At 41.7% G+C, this 17,268-nt stretch overlaps 2 long non-coding RNA genes across 4 annotated transcripts in view; one reads left to right on the forward strand and one right to left on the reverse strand.

The window, feature by feature from the left end:
- The window catches only part of LOC129629298 (uncharacterized), a 30,375-nt gene extending 18,129 nt beyond the window's left edge, over positions 1-12,246 (forward strand). Inside the window, exons 3-4 of the long non-coding RNA XR_008703126.1 lie at positions 7,628-7,711; positions 11,251-12,246. This is a non-coding gene — a long non-coding RNA (uncharacterized LOC129629298). The remainder of the gene's footprint in view (positions 1-7,627; positions 7,712-11,250) is intronic.
- On the reverse strand, positions 6,362-16,537 carry LOC129629299 (uncharacterized). Of its 3 annotated transcripts, none has more exons than XR_008703128.1 (5): positions 16,480-16,537; positions 12,607-12,688; positions 12,259-12,364; positions 9,833-9,967; positions 6,362-7,145 (listed from the first exon to the last, which is right to left on the reverse strand). It is a non-coding gene; the product is annotated as an uncharacterized LOC129629299 (long non-coding RNA). The 3 variants fall into 3 exon arrangements; XR_008703129.1 differs by lacking the exon at positions 16,480-16,537 and adding an exon at positions 13,651-13,772; XR_008703127.1 differs by lacking the exon at positions 16,480-16,537 and adding an exon at positions 12,859-13,757.
- Positions 16,538-17,268: the final 731 nt, after the last annotated feature.

The following is a 17,268-nucleotide window of genomic DNA, read 5'->3' on the forward strand; positions in this document are numbered from 1 at the left end:
AAGTCAAGTGGGCCTTAGAAAGCATCACTATGAACAAAGCTAGTGGAGGTGATAGAATTCCAGTTGAACTATTTCAAATCCTGAAAGATGATGCTGTGAAAGTGCTGCAGTCAATATGCCAGCAAATTTGGAAAACTCAGCAGTGGCCACAGGACTGGAAAAGGTCAGTTTTCATTCCAATCCCAAAGAAAGGCAATGCCAAAGAATGCTCAAACTACCGCACAATTGCACTCATCTCACACGCTAGTAAAGTAATGCTCAAAATTCTCCAAGCCAGGCTTCAGCAATATGTGAACCGTGAACTTCCTGATGTTCAAGCTGGTTTTAGAAAAGGCAGAGGAACCAGAGATCAAATTGCCAACATCCGCTGGATCATGGAAAAAGCAAGAGTTCCAGAAAAACATCTATTTCTGCTTTATTGACTATGCCAAAGCCTTTGACTGTGTGGATCACAATAAACTGTGGAAAATTCTGAAAGAGATGGGAATACCAGACCACCTGACCTGCCTCTTGAGAAATTTGTATGCAGGTCAGGAAGCAACAGTTAGAACTGGGCATGGAACAACAGACTGGTTCCAAATAGGAAAAGGAGTACGTCAAGGCTGTATATTGTCACCCTGCTTATTTAACTGCTATGCAGAGTACATCATGAGAAACGCTGGGCTGGAAGAAACACAAGCTGGAATCAAGATTGCTGGGAGAAATATCAATAACCTCAGATATGCAGATGACACCACCCTTATGGCAGAAAGTGAAGAGAAACTAAAAAACCTCTTGATAAAAGTGAAAGTGGAGAGTGAAAAAGTTGGCTTAAAGCTCAACATTCAGAAAACGAAGATCATGGCATCTGGTCCCATCACTTCATGGGAAATAGATGGGGAAACAGTGGCTGACTTTATTTTTTGGGGCTCCAAAATCACTGCAGATGGTGACTGCCGCCATGAAATTAAAAGACACTTACTCCTTGGAAGGAAAGTTATGACCAACCTAGATAGCATATTCAAAAGCGGAGACATCATTTTGTCAACAAAGGTCCTTCTAGTCAAGGCTATGGTTTTTCCAGTGGTCATTTATGGATGTGAGAAGTGGACTATAAAGAAAGCTGAGTGCTGAAGAATTGATGCTTTTGAACTATGGTGTTGAAGAGGACTCTTGAGAGTCTCTTGGACTGCAAGGAGGAGATCCAACCAGTTCATCCTAAAGGAGATCAGTCCTGGGTGTTCATTAGAAGGACTGATGCTGAAGCTGAAACTCCAATACTTTGGCCACCTGATGCAAAGAGCTGACTCGTTGGAAAAGACCCTGATGCTGGGAAAGATTGAGGGCAGGAGGAGAAGGGACGACAGAGGATGAGATGGTTGGATGGCATCACTGACTCAATGGACATGGGTTTGGGTAGGCTCCACGAGTTGGTGATGGACAGGGAGGCCTGGCATGCTGCGGTTCATGGGGTCGCAAAGAGTCAGACAGGACTGAGCAACTGAACTGAACTGAAGACATAGGTACTGACTAGGCAGGACAGACAAACAATGAATGGATGTGGCCATTCTCATTCATATAGTTGAATATCTCCAAGATGATCGACTCAAGGACATTGAACACAACATTGCATCTCTGGGACCAGCCTTCTCTGTCATTCACAGAAGTCCTGAAGTTCCCAAATAAGACTGCAAGATGAGGCACAAGAGGTGAGATGGTGGGGTCATTATTATAAACAGAGGGCTTTCAATCTCGTCTTCCTCCACCATCTTGAGACAAGGTCGTGGAAAAAGGAGGTGGGGTGGGATGGGAAGTATGATAGCTATTACATGGGTGTCTGGGCTGCAGGAAAAGGCCACACTTCAAGCTGGAAGACTGAATTCAGCCCAAGTCTTTAAGGCGTCCTGAAGAAATCCCATGGCTTTAGAAAGAAGAAGCCAGGAATTCAGAGCCAGGTGGAAAAGGATTTGGGTAGGAACCAGTTGGCAATCAAATGAGAAGCTTATTTTCCCACTGAGACATAGGAGGGTCAGCTGCTTGCTTTTTCCTGGCATGTGGTAGGTAGGCATAGTGACCTGCCTCAGATAAGAGGATGAGGCTGGCCAACAGGTAGTCAGTGTTTTCATCACACTAAAGAAGTGTGCACAATATGAACTCAGAAATTAATAGAAGATAAATCAGATTTTTTACTTTCTCAGAATCTACTCTATTTTCCATTAAAGAATGATACTAATTCTATTTTTATACTCAGTTTTATCAACTCTTGCTATGTACCATTCTTTGAAAAGGATCTCTTTTTATTTCAATAGTAATATACATTCACAGTTAGGAAAAAATTAATATAGATAAGCCAAAAAAGAGAAAAAGACTTAAAATAGCCTCTGATTTCTCTATCCAGAAATTACATGGCTTAATAAGTTGATATATATCCTCCCAGACATTGTCCCATGCATAAAACTATCATTGTTATTATGATGATTTACAAATATTTATTTTATGCCTAATGTTTTCTCTACCTACGGTTCTTCAAGTTTGGGAATATTATCTTTGTTTGACAATGTAGACTTAACACTAGGAATCTGGACATATTTTATTGCATGAGTATCTTGTTGATATCATAAAATCAGAGGAAGAATAATATTTATTAGAAATATCCAAGCACAGGGCTCAGAAACAAATCGCTTGTGCCTGAGCAGCATTCTGTGTTTTCAAAGTGGCCATGTAAAACACAAAGCCCAGTGGAGTCATATATCACTACTACATAAACAATAATAACAATTCTTGATTTATATCTTCATATTTTCTGCTTTGTTCTTGCAGAAAAGTTGGTAAAGGCTGATTAGACTGTTACACCTACTTTTTTTCAGAAGATGGAAGATAGGAAAAAATATTACCACCATGAAAGGAGGGGGAAACCCAAAGGAAAATCTGTTTTTTAAAAATCTGGGGCTTGTCAGCAAGATACACAGCTCTGAAGATTAGAGCAAAGAAAACAAATGTGTGAGTTATTTCTCGGATCAAAAGTTTCAATTATCTCTTGGGTTCACTTCTTAGGTATTTGGATATCTGTAAATGATAAGGAAGATGGCAAACTCAAAAAAAAATCTAAAATGTGAGGCTTTCAGGTGAAATGGTCCTTAACCATGTTTCTGGCTACAGTCTTCCTCATCAAAAGAATTTTTATCAGTGGGGGGAGCAGAGCTTAACATTAAGATGAAGGTTTGTTCCTTTTTTATGAGTATAATCCTTCTGAATTGATACGGAGCAGAAGTGTGTGCAAAGATATATCACCAAACAAAGGACCCCAGTTCCCCCATTTCAACAGGGAGTCATCTGTAAGAAATTATTCTGCAGGATTCTGGGCAATACATAATAATAATATTATGTGATTACCTCTAATAGAATTTCTACATGAAAGGTGCTTGGCTAATTAAATTTTGTATGCTGTTGGGTGGTAACAGTTTCTTAACCCACTGATTTGGATTTTTTTTTTTTTTAACATTTTGAGCACAGCATATCCTAGTTTTATTTGGTTTTCTAAAGTGCGGCTGATCAAGGCCCTCGTGTTTATTGAGATTTACTTGCCCAGAACTCAGTCCACCCCTCTGAGCTAGAAAAAATTCTCTTCTTAGCTTTCATCTTCATGGAGGGGGAAAGTCTTATTCATGTGAAAACGTAAGAAAAGACCGAGAGAGTTCAATGTTCAATACTGAGTTTCTGTTGAGAAAGTTTCAGAAAAGAAAAAAGTAATTTGTTGTGGACTAGAAAGATGAATTCCAACATATGTTTATGCTAAAAGCAATAGGAAAAGAAAAACAAAAATGAAAAAGAAAAAAATGGATGTTCTACTCCATGATATATTTTGTGAAAACAAGAAATAGAAGAAAATCCAGGCAAAAAAGTGACAAAAAATAAAGGTGGTAGAATTGGCAAAGGTGAGAAAGCATGCTGGGAAGGGAAGCAACATTAACAATGTTCATTCTTTCTCTTTTTTTCCTAAAACAAGTAATTATGGGATACCTGTTAACGTGCAGAGCATTGTACTAAGTGCTGGGGATAAAGGTGAATCAGACACACATGGTCCAGGCCCTCACAGACCTTAAATAAGGGGGGGGGGGGGGGGCAATACATAAGTAAGCAAATAAAGTGAATATTTTCTTTGTTAATTACTGTCAAAAACAAGACAGCAGGCCCAACAGGGAGTCACTTAGGCTGAAAGTCAAGAGCCTGAATGAAGACTCCAGAAATGGAATCTTAAACCAGGCAGTCAGGAATCCCCTCATCATCACTGGTCAGGTAATCTGCTTCATAAACCCCCGCCATCCCCTAAAGCAAAATCACTTGCAATAACCACCATGCTTTTTGCCCAGCGCAACTTCCTCATACCCACTCCCTTCTGCCGACAAAAGTCTTCCATTTTCTGCAGCTACTTGGAGCTCCTTTCTATCTGCTAGATTTGATGCTGCCTGACTCATGAATGGTTGAATAAAGCCAGTAAGATTTTAAATTTTGCTCAGTTTTTTTTTAACATCACTGTGACAGAAACTAAGGAGTAAAGTGTGGTGTGGGGAACCCACTTTACATAGAGCTGTCAGGTTAAGATTTTCCTGAAGAAGGCAAACTTTTAAACTGAGACCTGAGGAATGAGAGAGAAGCCACCAGATAGTCTGTGTTTAGGTAGAGGGAATAGCAGGGCAGAAACACTGGGGCAGGAAGGAGTTTGCATATAAGAACTGTTAGAAGGCGCCTATGGCTGCAGCAGACTAGAGAGGCTGGTGGGACGGGGAATGAGAAAACAAAAGACCCTCTGGTGAGGAACGTGAATCTGTCCTAAGAGCAGTGAGAAGCCAGTGCCGAATTTTAAGCAGGGGGAGTCATGGAATCTGGTTTGTACTTTTAAAAGATCGCCTTGATTCTACCTCACACCATATACAATAAGGAACTCAAAACGGATCAGACACCTAAATGTAAGAGCTAAAATCTACAAAACAGGTAGAAGAAAACACAGGACTAAATCTTTCTAACTTTGGATGAGGCAATGGCTTCTTAGTGACACCAAAGTATAAGCAGAAAAAGAAACAGATGAAGTGGAGTTCTCAAAATGAGAAATTTGTGTGTTTCAAAGTATATTATAAGAAGTGATAAGGATCTGATAAGGGACTTGTACCTAAGATCTATAAAGAACACTTACAACTCAATAATATAAAGACAAAGAATCCAATTTTAAATGTGCAAAGAACATAAATAGACATTTCTCCAGAGAAGGCATACAGATGGCCAACGGGTACATAAAAAGATGCTCTACACCACTAAGCATTAGAGAATGCAAATCAAAACCACAATGACATACCACTTCTTGTCCATTAGGATGGCTTTTGTTAAAACCAGAAATAATTAAAATTAAAAAGCAGAAAGGAGAATAGTTGTTACTAAGGCCTAGGAGAGGGAGGTAACGAGGACAGTTTCCGTTTGGGATGATGAAAAATTTTTGGAGATGGATGGTAACAGTGGTTGTACAATAATGTGAATCCACTTAATGCCACTGAACAGTAACAGCTAAAATGGTAACTTTTATGGTATGTATTCAGTTTAGTCAGTCATGTCCGACTCTTTGCGACCACATGGACAGCAGCACGCCAGTCTTCCCTGTCCATCACCAACTCCCGGAGCCTACTCAAACTCATGCCATCACGTCAGTGATGTTATGTATAATTTACCACAATAAAGAAACATTTTTAAAAGGTGGGGGTGGGGACAGGAGGCAGGAAAGCCCAGTATTTGAAGGGACAATTTTCCAAATAAGATATATCAATGGCCATAAAGTACATTTTAAAATGTTCAACATCATTGGTCCTTAGGGAAAGGCAAACCAAAGGTGCCTTGATATACCAGTTCATACTCAGCTAGATGACTATATTAAAAAAAAAAAAATAGACAATGACTAGAGTTGTAAGAATATGAAGAAATTGCACCCTTGTGCATTGCCAGTGGGATTCTTAAACAGGCAGTCACTTTGGTAAACACTTTGGCAGACCCTCAAAAATATCATTTAAAAAAATTTTAAAGGACTGTCTGTGGTTGATTTACAATGTTATGTTAGTTTCAGGTGTACAGCAAAGTGATTCAGTTATATGTACACATATACCCACTTTTTTTTAAAGATTCTTTTCCCATATAGTCCATTACAAAGTATTAAGTAGAGTTCCCTCTTCTATACAGCAAGTTCTTATTAGTTATCTATTTTATAAATAATTGTGTATATGTCAGTCCCAATCTCCCAATTTATCCCTCCCTCCCTCTTATCCCCTGGTAACCATGTTTGTTTTCAATATCTGTGATTCTACTCCTCTTTTGTAAATAAGTTCATTTGTGCCCTATATTTAGATTCCACATAGAAGCAATATCACATGACATTCGCCTTTCTGTGTCTGACCTACTTCATTGCATATGACATAAGGGTTATCACATTCCAGTCCTAGGTATACACCCAAGAGAAGTGAAAACATACGTCCATGCAAAAACTTGTACAAAAATGTTCATAGCAGCAGCATTATTCATGAGAGCCAAAAAGCAGAAAGGACTCAAATGTTTATCAACTGATGAACAGTAAATAAAATGTGGTTAGGGACTTCTCTGGTGGTCCAGTGGCTAAGACTCCTTGCTCCCAATGCAGGGGGTGAGCGGATCAGGGAACTGGATCCCACATGCTGCAGCTAAAACATTCTGCATGCCGAAACTAAGACCTGGTGCCGTCAAGTAAATCTTTTTTAAAATGTGGTCTATCCATACAATGTAAGCTTATTCTGCTGTATAAGGAAATATAATACTAACGTCTGCTGCAATATGGGTAAACCTTGAAAACTATGTTGAATGAAAGAAGCCAGAAGCAAAAGATCACATATTATTTGAGTCCATTAATACAAAATATCCGGACTTCCCTGGAGGCTCAGAAGGTAAAGCGTCTGTCTACAATGCCAGAGACCTGGGTTCGATCCCTGGGTTGGGAAGATTCCCTGGAGAAGGAAATGGCAACCCACTCCAGTACTCTTGCCTTGAAAATCCCATGGACGGAGGAGCTTGGTGCAGGCTACTGTCCATGGGGTTGCAAAGAGTCGGTGCACGACTGAGTGACTTCATTCAATACAAAATATCCAGAACAGGCAAATCTATAGAGAGAAAAAGTACTGATGATTGCCAAAGTCTGGGGGAGGAAGTATTAGAGAATGCCTGCTAATAGGTGTGGGGTTTACTTTGGGGGTGATTGAAGTGAAGTGAGTGGTTGCTCAGTCATGCCCGGCTGTTTGTGACCCCATGGACTATACAGCCCATGGAATTCTCCAGGCCAGGATACTGGAGTAGGTAGTCTTTCCCTTCTCCAGGGGATCTTCCCAACCCAGGGATCGAACTGAGGTCTCCCGCATTGCATGTGGATTCTTTACCAACTGAACCACTTGGGTGATTAAAATGCTCTAAAATTAGATAGGGGTGATGATGGTGCTCTAAATTAGTTTCTCTGAATATACTGAAACTCACTGAATTTTACACTTTAAATGGGTGACTCTTATGGTATGTGACATATCTCAATAAAGTTGTTATTAAAAATATATATATATCAACAATTTAAAGGATCACCCTGACTTCTTTACAGAGAAAACGAGAGAAAGGATCCTTGAAGGAGGGAAGTGGAAGCAGGTGGTCAATTAAGAAGCTACTGCAGCCATCAAGACAACAGGTGACAGTGATTTACATAGGGGTGGGGTGGGAGAAGGTGGCGCTAAAAGAAAGGGGGAAGCATAGGTTTCGGTTTGGGTAAATGGGTCACAGGGTGGTGCCGTTTACCACCCTCCATCAGGGAACTGAGTTTGGGTCCAAATGAGAAAATCTGCACTGAATTATGATCCCAGCCCTGTGCTGCTGCTGCCAAGTCGCTTCAGTCGTGTCCAACTCTGTGCGACCCCATAGATGGCAGCCCACCAGGCTCCCCCATCCCTGGGATTCTCCAGGCAAGAACACTGGAGTGGGTTGCCATTTCCTTCTCCAATGCATGAAAGTGAAAAGTGAAAGTGAAGTCGCTCAGTCGTGTCCGACTCTTCACGACCCCATGGACTGCAGCCCACCAGGCTCCCCCGCCCATGGGATTCTCCAGGCAGGAGCACTGGAGTGGGTGCCATTGCCTTCTCCACCGAGCCCTGTGATGTAGGTGCAATTATCCCCATTTAAAATTAAATGAATTAGGCACAAAGAAATTAAAATAAATACCTTAAATAAATAAATAAAATAAATACCTAATTAGTTCTGTGATTAACATCAGGCTGACTGACACCTATGCTCTTTAGTACATAGTATATAAGGAGAGATTTTAAAAAGAAAAAAAAAAAATAGAAAAAATAGAAGGTGGGAGGGGGGTTAAGGATGGAGAGCACGTGTACACCCGTGGCAGATTCATGTTGACATATGGCAAAACCAATACAATATTGTAAAGTAATTAGCCTCCAATTAAAATAAATACATTTAAATTTTTAAAAAAATAGGAAGAGAGAAAGCATGGGGACAATAAGAGAAGAAAGGTAAAGAGGGAAGCATCAGGCACTCCCAATGGACCATTTTTGCTGCCTGGTTTTGGCCTGATACCTGTATTTTGTTGTTCAGTTGCTAAGTCTTGTCTCTTTGTATGTCCATGGACTACAGCACGCCAGGCTTCCCTGTCCTTCACTATCTCCCGGAGTTTGCTCAAACTCAAGTCCCTTGAGTCAGGGATGCCATCCAACTATCTCATCCTCTGTTGCCCCCTTCTTTTTTACCTTCAGTTTTTCCCAGCATCAGGGTCTTTTCTGATGAGTCTACTCTTCACATCAGGTGGCCAAAGTATTGGAGCTTTAGCATCACTCCTTCCATGAATATTCTTTGATTTCCTAAAGTTGATTTCCTTTAGGATTGACTGGTTTGATCCAAGGGACTGTACAAGGGACTCTCAAGAGTCTTCTTCCAGTACCACAGTTTGAAAACATCAATACACTGTCACTAAGAACCAGAGAAGCCAAAAGGTATCACCCTGAGTTCCCAGTCAGTAGCAAGAGGCTGTTAATTGCCCTCAAATTTGCTTACCATCTCTCTCTGGTAGCTCAGCTGATAAAGAATCCACCTACAATGCAGGAGACCCCAGTTTGATTCCTGTATCAGGAAGATACCCTGGAGAAGGGAATGACAACATACTCCAGTATTCTTGGGCTTCCCTGGTGGTTCAGATGGTAAAGAATCCACTGCAATGAGGGAGACCTGCGTTTGATCCCTGGGTTGGGAAGATCCCCTGGAGAAGGGAACAGTTATCCACTTCAGTATTCTGGCCTGGAGAATTCCATGGACAGTCCATGGGGTCCCAAAGAGTTGGTTACAACTGGGCAACTTTCACTTTCAGTTTCTCCAGTCACAATACTGGAGTTTCTGTAGTTCAGTGCCCCCTGTCTCTCCCAAGAGGTACTGCAACACCCTCCTAACTTCCTGCTTCTGGTTCCACCCATAGGACCATCCCCATCCCAGCAATGGTGCTCTTTCTAAACTGCAGACCTCTTCGTTGCACCACCTTCCTTCAAACCCTTCGTAGATTCCCTGCCATGCTCCAGATGGAGTGTAAGCTCATGAACACAACTTACAGGGCCCTTCATACTTCTCCAGCCTCTTCTTCATTCTCTCTCCCCTCATCACACCCCCTGTACCCTGTGAGCCAGCCACACTAAACCATTTTCAAAACCCTAACACACCCCAGTGCCTCTCACTAATCTCAGGCCTTTGCATGTGCTGTTCCCTCTGTCCAGAGCAGCCAACCTTACCACTCAATTGCATTACTAACACTTACATATTCTGCAGTCCTCCCTTACCCTCCAAGTCAGGGCTAGGCTCCCTTGGAGGTGTCCTCGTGACACTCTGCTCAGCCCCCATCAGCAAAGATGGATTAGGGGTGGTCAGCTAATCAGTCACCTGGGGCAGAAACCTACAAGGGGGAATAAAAAATCATAGGAAGTGTAATGAGATCAGAAAAATTCTGTCCTACAATTTCCTCAGATAGTATGCTCTGTGGTTGGAATGAGTACTCTGCTAAGTTCCTTGGGGCAGGGGTAACACCCCAAAGGAACTTGCTTGGAAATGCTAGGTGAGCTTTTAATGTGGTAGGGTTGGGGGCAGGGAAGCTTTCTGTTTAGGTCTTCCCAGGCGGTGCTAGTAGTAAAGAACCCACCTGCCAATGCAGGAGACCCAAGAGATGGGTTGGGAAGATCCCCTGGAGGAGGGCGTGGAAACCCACTCCAGTATTCTTGCCTGGAGAATCCCACGGACGGAGGAGCCTGGCAGGCTATAGTCCATAGGGGTGCAAAGAGTCGGACACAATTGAAGTGATTTGGCAAGCGCGCACACAGTTGTATGTTTAACTTCAAAGGGTTCGTTAGGCTTTGTGGGGACTGCAGGTTTGGAGCTGAGTGGAATTGCTCAGGACTTTGGTGTAAGGATCAGGGTTGGCACCAGCAGGTCTCCTTTCTCTGCCCTTCCCTGCTGACTGGGTCCCAACATCCCTTTCTAGTTGCGCTGGGCAACTCCGAGGGGAGAGAGAGGTACCATCACAAAAGCCCTGTTGGGTGAGCCATAATCCTGCCTCGCAAAGCATTTAGCCTTTCCTCTAATGAAAACTGAATAGATATATAGAGCATATTGATTTGATGGGGTGTCTAATTATTGGGGTGTCCAGATAATCACATATTTCAGTTCATACTCCTCAGAGCATCCTTCACATAACAGTAACTTCTCTGTAGCCCTTGCTGGAAGATAAGCACTGTGATAATCATTAATACTTGAATCAATAAGATGTGTCAAGTATTAATTCATTTAATTGTCAAAATAATCCCTTAACGTGGCTGCTATTTTATCCCCATTTTACAGCTGAGGAGACTGAGGCATACATATATGAATTGGCAGAGCTGGGTTTTGAACCCAGGCAGTGTGGATGTATCTTGGGTTTCCAACCTATATAGTACACTCCCCCTTGTTGATGGGGGCTGAGTCATCCTTTTCACTGATGCAACCTCTTCAGTTGAGTATAGACCTAATGTATAAAAAAATTTAATAGCTATTTACAGAATGAGTCTTTGATTATTAGAAGACTGTTATTCATTTGTTCAACAAATATTGAGTCCCTTCTGCATGCCTGCCCCACAGCCACATGCATCAGTAACCTCCTCCTGCCTCAATCTAATGAAGGGACCCTTTCTCCCCCATTCCTGCTAGATGTTCATGCTGCCTCTGGCTGAGACGATTGGATGATGTTTGCCATCAGTGCCTCTAAGACTCCTCACTCTCACTGCAGAGGGCCCAGGTTCGACCCCTTGTCAGGGAAATAGATCCCATATACAGCCACTGAAGTTCTCACGTACTGCAACAGAAGATTCTGTGTGCAGCAACTAAGGCCCAGAGCAGCCAAATAAATAAATATTTTTTAAAAAGTAACTCCTTTTATGTTTAGACAGCTCTGAGATTCTTCTTTGTTAAAGAAACTGGCCTCCCAAGACTTGAAGAGGCACAATTTTGTTCTGCAATCTCCTCTGCGTGACACCTCTCACGTGTGTGAAGATAGTTCTCGCAGCTTCCTCAGGTCCTCTTTCTGCTCATCTAGACCAAGCTCCCTGAGAGCCTTCCTCGGTTCAGGCTCAGATATCACTTCTGCAGGAGACACCCTTCATTCATGAGGTCATTCATTCATCCAAACTTTACTAACAACTCATTGTGTACCATGTACTTTGCTAGAACCTAGAAATACAGAAATGAAGACATAGTTCCTACCTTCAAGAAATACAGCATCCACGGGAGAGGGGGACGTTTAAAGAAATAATTGCAGCATCACTGGCAAGTGCTGGAACAGGGATGTGACGGGACACAAGGGCCACTCAGTCCAACGACTGACTTTTAAACTGGCCATGCTAGGGCATTCATTTTGACCATAATTATCTTGCATGGTGATCACCAGAACTAAAAAGACTAGAAGAATTCTAAAAAGAGTACTTCCACCACTCTGATCTAAATGTGATAATACTAAGAATGCAGCCCAGAACTGTAATTAATTTATTTAGCAGATGACTAACTTAAAAAAAAAAAACAAAAAACTTCTGGTATTAATTTCATGAAATGCAATTAGGTCCATTCTGTGCAAATGAAAAAAAAAAACAGATGGATGGATAGATAGAGTGACAGTAGATAGATATAGGAAATATTTTATATTTATTCATCCTTGGTAAATACCTGCTCATTTCAGTCTAGCAAAGCACTCAGATACAGCGCCAGGCCTAGGAAGCAGGGTTGAATTTCCAGTTCTGCTTCTTCTAGCTGCAGGAACTACCTCTTTAGTCTATTTAGGGGATTAAGAGAAATAATGAATGAAATTATCTAGCGTATCTCCAGCCCCAAGCTTGGTGCTCAAGATATGCTAGCGATATTTATTCTTGGCTCACTGGTTCATCAAGATTTTTTTACACCTGTGTCCAACACCATATATGTATATATCTACCCCCCAGCTTCATGCCAACTGCACACCTGACAGTTTGTCGTCTGGTTTTCAATAATCCCCCCACTCCTGACTCTTTTCCTCACCTGCATCTGCTTCCCCTCAATTTCAAGCTTTTCTTGGCCCAAGCTTCAGGCTCTCAGAAAGTTGACAAACCAGCATCGCCATCTGCAGGACAGCATGAGAATCTGGGTAAGAGAACAATTTCAGGGTACCAGATAAACTAACGCAGCTGTTTTGTGCTGGCGTTAACAAGGCCAAGTTCACAGGTTCATCCCCAAAGGGGCCAATTAGCTTTACACCGAGAAACACTTCGGAGCACAGACTCAGCCTCTAACCTTGGCCCCCAGTTCGCACGTGTGTGGCTGTCGGTTAGAAAGTAGTCATCAATCCAATCTCATTTTGTATAATTTCTTAAAAACAATTGTAAGGCCGTGTGGAAACAATGAAGATGAGCAAGACCTGCTCCCTGTTCTCAAGGAATCTTGAGCCTGCGGCTTTGTCTTCCCCAGTTATTCCTGAGACATTAATAGGAGTTATGAGAATAAATGACTCCACCGCGTTAAATTAGTTTGGGAAACACTGATCTAATCAAAGTCAAGCAGGTTCTTTGTGGAAGGGCTTCCCAGAGCCTTTAACATGCTAATATGCACTGTTAATTTTCCAAGAAGGAAATGTAAGATGCAGTGTCTCTCAAATTTGGCAGCCATGAGGCATCCCTCTCTTAAAAAAAAAAAAAAGCAATGAATTTGCTGTCCCAGGGTATGACTGCTTCCACTGAAATATCTATTTTAAGAAACAACTCATCCATAGAGAAAAGTTCACAGTCTATTGCTAGGTTTTTAAAAAAAGCAGACTATAGAACAGTATCCTATTTTGAACAGACAGAACAAAGATGTATATACACTGGCAAGGAAAAAGAAAAAGATGAACCAAAATGTTAACACTGGTGATCTTTTTGTTGAAAGAGCTGTTGTTTTCTGTGTTCTTTATGTTTTTCAAGTTTTTAAAATTGAATAGACATGTAAATTTTAAAATAAAACCCACAAAGCACATGTTCTAGGATCTTATGCATGCTAAGTTGCTTTAGTCGTGTCTGACTATTTGCAATCCTATGGACCAGAGCCCACCAGGCTTTTCTGTCCTTGGGATTCACCAGGCAGGAATACTGGAGTGGGCTGCCATGCCCTCCTCCAGGGGATCTTTCTGACCCAGGGATCAAACCTGCATCTCTTAAGTCTCCTGCATTGGCAGGCAGATTCTTTATCACTAGCGCCACCTGGGAAGCCCAGGATGGTATACCAGCATCATAAGACTACTATTGTAGAATACTAGTAAGAGCGAACATTTACTGAAGGCCAAGTACCTGGCTCATGGATTATCTAGATAATCTCATTTAAACTTTACATATAAATTGTAGGATATAAGGAATGCTTTTTCTTTTTTTGTATATTTATTTTTTATTGAAGTATAGTTGATTTACAATGATGTGTCAGTTTCAGATATAAAGCAAAGTGTTTCTGTTTTACATATATATAGCGCATAGATTATTATAAAATACTGAGTATAGTTTCCTGTGCTATACACTAGATCCCTGTTGGCTATCTATATTATGTATAAGAGTGTGTCTATGTTAATCCCAAACTCCTAATTTATCCCTCCCCTCCCCTTTCCTTGCGGCTCAGCTGGTAAAGAATCCGCCTGCAATGTGGGAGACCTGTGTTCAATCCCTGGGTTAGGAAGATCCCCTGGAGAAGGAAAAGGCTACCCACTTAAGTATTCTGGTCTAGAGAATTCCATGTTCTCTATAGTCCATGGGGTTACAAAGAGTTGGACACAACTGAGAGACTTTCACTTTCACTTTTTCTCCTTTCCCATTTGGTAACCATAAATTTGTTTTCTGTCTATGAGTCTATTTCTATTTCGTAAATAAGTTCATTTGTATCATTTTTTTTACAGTTCACATATAAGTGATATATGGTATTTGCCTTTCACCATCTGACTTAGTATGATAATCTCTAGATCCATTCCTGTTGCTGCAAATGGCATGATTTCATTCTTCTTAATGGCTGAATAATATTCCATTTTATATATATACACACAATACATACAGATTAATGGACATTTAGGTTGCTTCCATGTTTTGGCTATTGTTAATAGTGCTGCTATGAACACTGGGGTGCATATATCTTTTCAAAATATGGTTTTCTCTGGATATATGCCCAGGAGTAGGATTGTCAGATCATATGGTAGTTGTATTTTAATTTTTTAAAGGAAGCTCCATACTGTTCTCCATAGTGATTGTACCAATTTACGTTCCCACCAACAGTATAGGAATACCCTCTCCATCATTTATTATTTGTAGTGAGGTACTATCTCTGCCCTAATTTAAAGATGGAAAATTAAAGGAACAGATAAGTAAACCCTGTGAAATCAGAATTTGAAGCCACTGCATCCCACATTTCCTGTCTAGTGCACTTTCCCCAAGACAAACACACCCCATAAAAGAGAGAGGATTCTACTCCTCTGGAGAGAGAGACTATTAGAGGACAACAGTGAGATAGCTTTGCTACACAGCTTGTGGCTGCCCCTTATTAAATGCTTGCTGGTGCCAAGAATTATTCTAAGTGCTCTCACAGATACAAACATCTAACGGAACAACAGCTGGGCTCTACTGGCCCTTTAAGATCTGCCGTCTACAATACTGTTTGGGCCATCTTTCTCTCTTTTCTCTCTCATTGGCCACTGGAAGCCCCCAAAGCTATTAAGCCCCCCAAAACTATTTATTGGGCAAAGCAATTCAGCCCTCTCCAACTTCTATGGTGTATTCAGCTCCAATTTTACTGTGGATCATCCAAACACTATTCATGAAAAAGCACAAAGGAAAAATGTATCTTCTCACTGACATGAGGCATGCCTACCTCCTTTAAAAAACAGAAGTGTTAATGGTCAGTTTTGGCTTATAATGCTACCTTTATTTTCTATTATATATATATATCAGTTCAGTTCAGTTCAGTTGCTCAGTCGTGTCTGACTCTCTGCGACCCCATGAATCGCAGCACGCCAGGCCTCCCTGTCCATCACCAACTCCCGGAGTTCACTCAGACTCACGTTCATCGAGTCAGTGATGCCATCCAGCCATCTCATCCTCTGTCGTCCCCTTCTCCTCCTGCCCCCAATCCCTCCCAGCATCAGAGTCTTTTCCAATGAGTCAACTCTTCGCATGAGGTGGCCAAAGTACTGGAGTTTCAACTTTAGCATCGTTCCTTCCAAAGAACACCCAGGACTGATATCTCTTCATTGACTCAGAGGACATGAATTTGAGCAAACTCCGGAAGACAGTGAAGGGCAGGGAAGCCTGGTATGCTGCAGTCCATGGGGTCGCAAAGAGTTGGACACAACTTACTTAGTGACTGAACAACAATAGCATATATATGCTGACTGGCATGCAGGGTCTTCAATCTTTGTTGTGGCGTATGAACTCTTAGTTGCAGCATGTGGGATCTAGTTCCCTGACCAGGGATCAAACCAAGACCCCTTACATTGGGAGCACGGAGTCATAGCTGGTGACTGCCAGCGAAGTCCATATATATATATATATATATATATATATATATATATATATAGTTGAAGTTCTTTTGTTAATTCCATTCTACAGATGAGGACACTAAGGTCACGTGACTTTAGTTTGTGGTTGCACCGCTCTTTGAACCAGGCCTGTTCAACTCCACATAACACCAAGATTTAGAGCAGAGTGGGGACACTCGAGGCTCCAAGACACAGAAACTGTGCCCAAATGGGCTCTTACACCCCATCAGGCTGACTCTGTTTCTTCAGTGTAAGTGAAAACAGACAGGGTAGAAAAGACCCCCGACTGAAGAAGACACACAATTCCTCACCTTCAGGTTGAGAAATCTGGTCCCACAAAGCAGTTAGAAGTGATTTATTGAGCAGCTTACCTCACTGACAATGGTAGCCCTCTGATAGGAAATCTCTTTTTCTCTGCTCCCCCACCATTCTTGTTTCCTCTAGAGGAGTCAGGCAGGCAACCATCTCCATTCAAAATTTACTGCATTATGTTAATTTTTTAAATTATAAGATATACCTTCACTGGCCCTCCTTGGATCTGGAGGGAGAGGATTATTAGACCCTTTTCCTTATTGGGGCATCTTGTACCTCAGCCTGAGGTCCCAGGCTCCTGCAAAGAGGAACAAACCAGGTTTTTGTCCTTCCTCTGCCTTCCAGCTGTGCTTGCCTCTGAATTTTCCCACCAACTGAGCTTTAAAGGGCAAGCAGGGCTCAGGGCAGGAGGTATCACAAAACAATTTTGGACAATATGGGTTCTTCATTACATCTGTGAAACGCCACGAGCACCTTTGACCAAACGTTAATACTGCACAATTTCGACATCTTATGGAGTTTGAGAAATGGGGCTGAAGGTTGATTGGGGTACAAAAAATAAATCTTTTCTATTGCCACAAAGCAGTTACAGTTCCACAACTGAAATACCAGCCCTTTGGAAAAGCTATCAAACTCACTCATGCAGTTGGGTAATATCATCATCCAAAGCACTCCTTAGATGTCTGGTGTTCACAGCACAGCTCGAAGTAACTTAAGCGGACACAGTCTATTATGTGGGATGTTTCCAGGGCTGGATGTATGTTTCTGATGCTGGCAGTGAAACTGGTTCAGACAGATGCCAAAGAATCCCTCTCAGAGGCCAGCATGGTATATGATCATCATAACTA

This window comes from Bubalus kerabau, chromosome 15, assembly GCF_029407905.1.
Source record: "Bubalus kerabau isolate K-KA32 ecotype Philippines breed swamp buffalo chromosome 15, PCC_UOA_SB_1v2, whole genome shotgun sequence".
Classification (NCBI taxonomy): domain Eukaryota; kingdom Metazoa; phylum Chordata; class Mammalia; order Artiodactyla; family Bovidae; genus Bubalus; species Bubalus kerabau.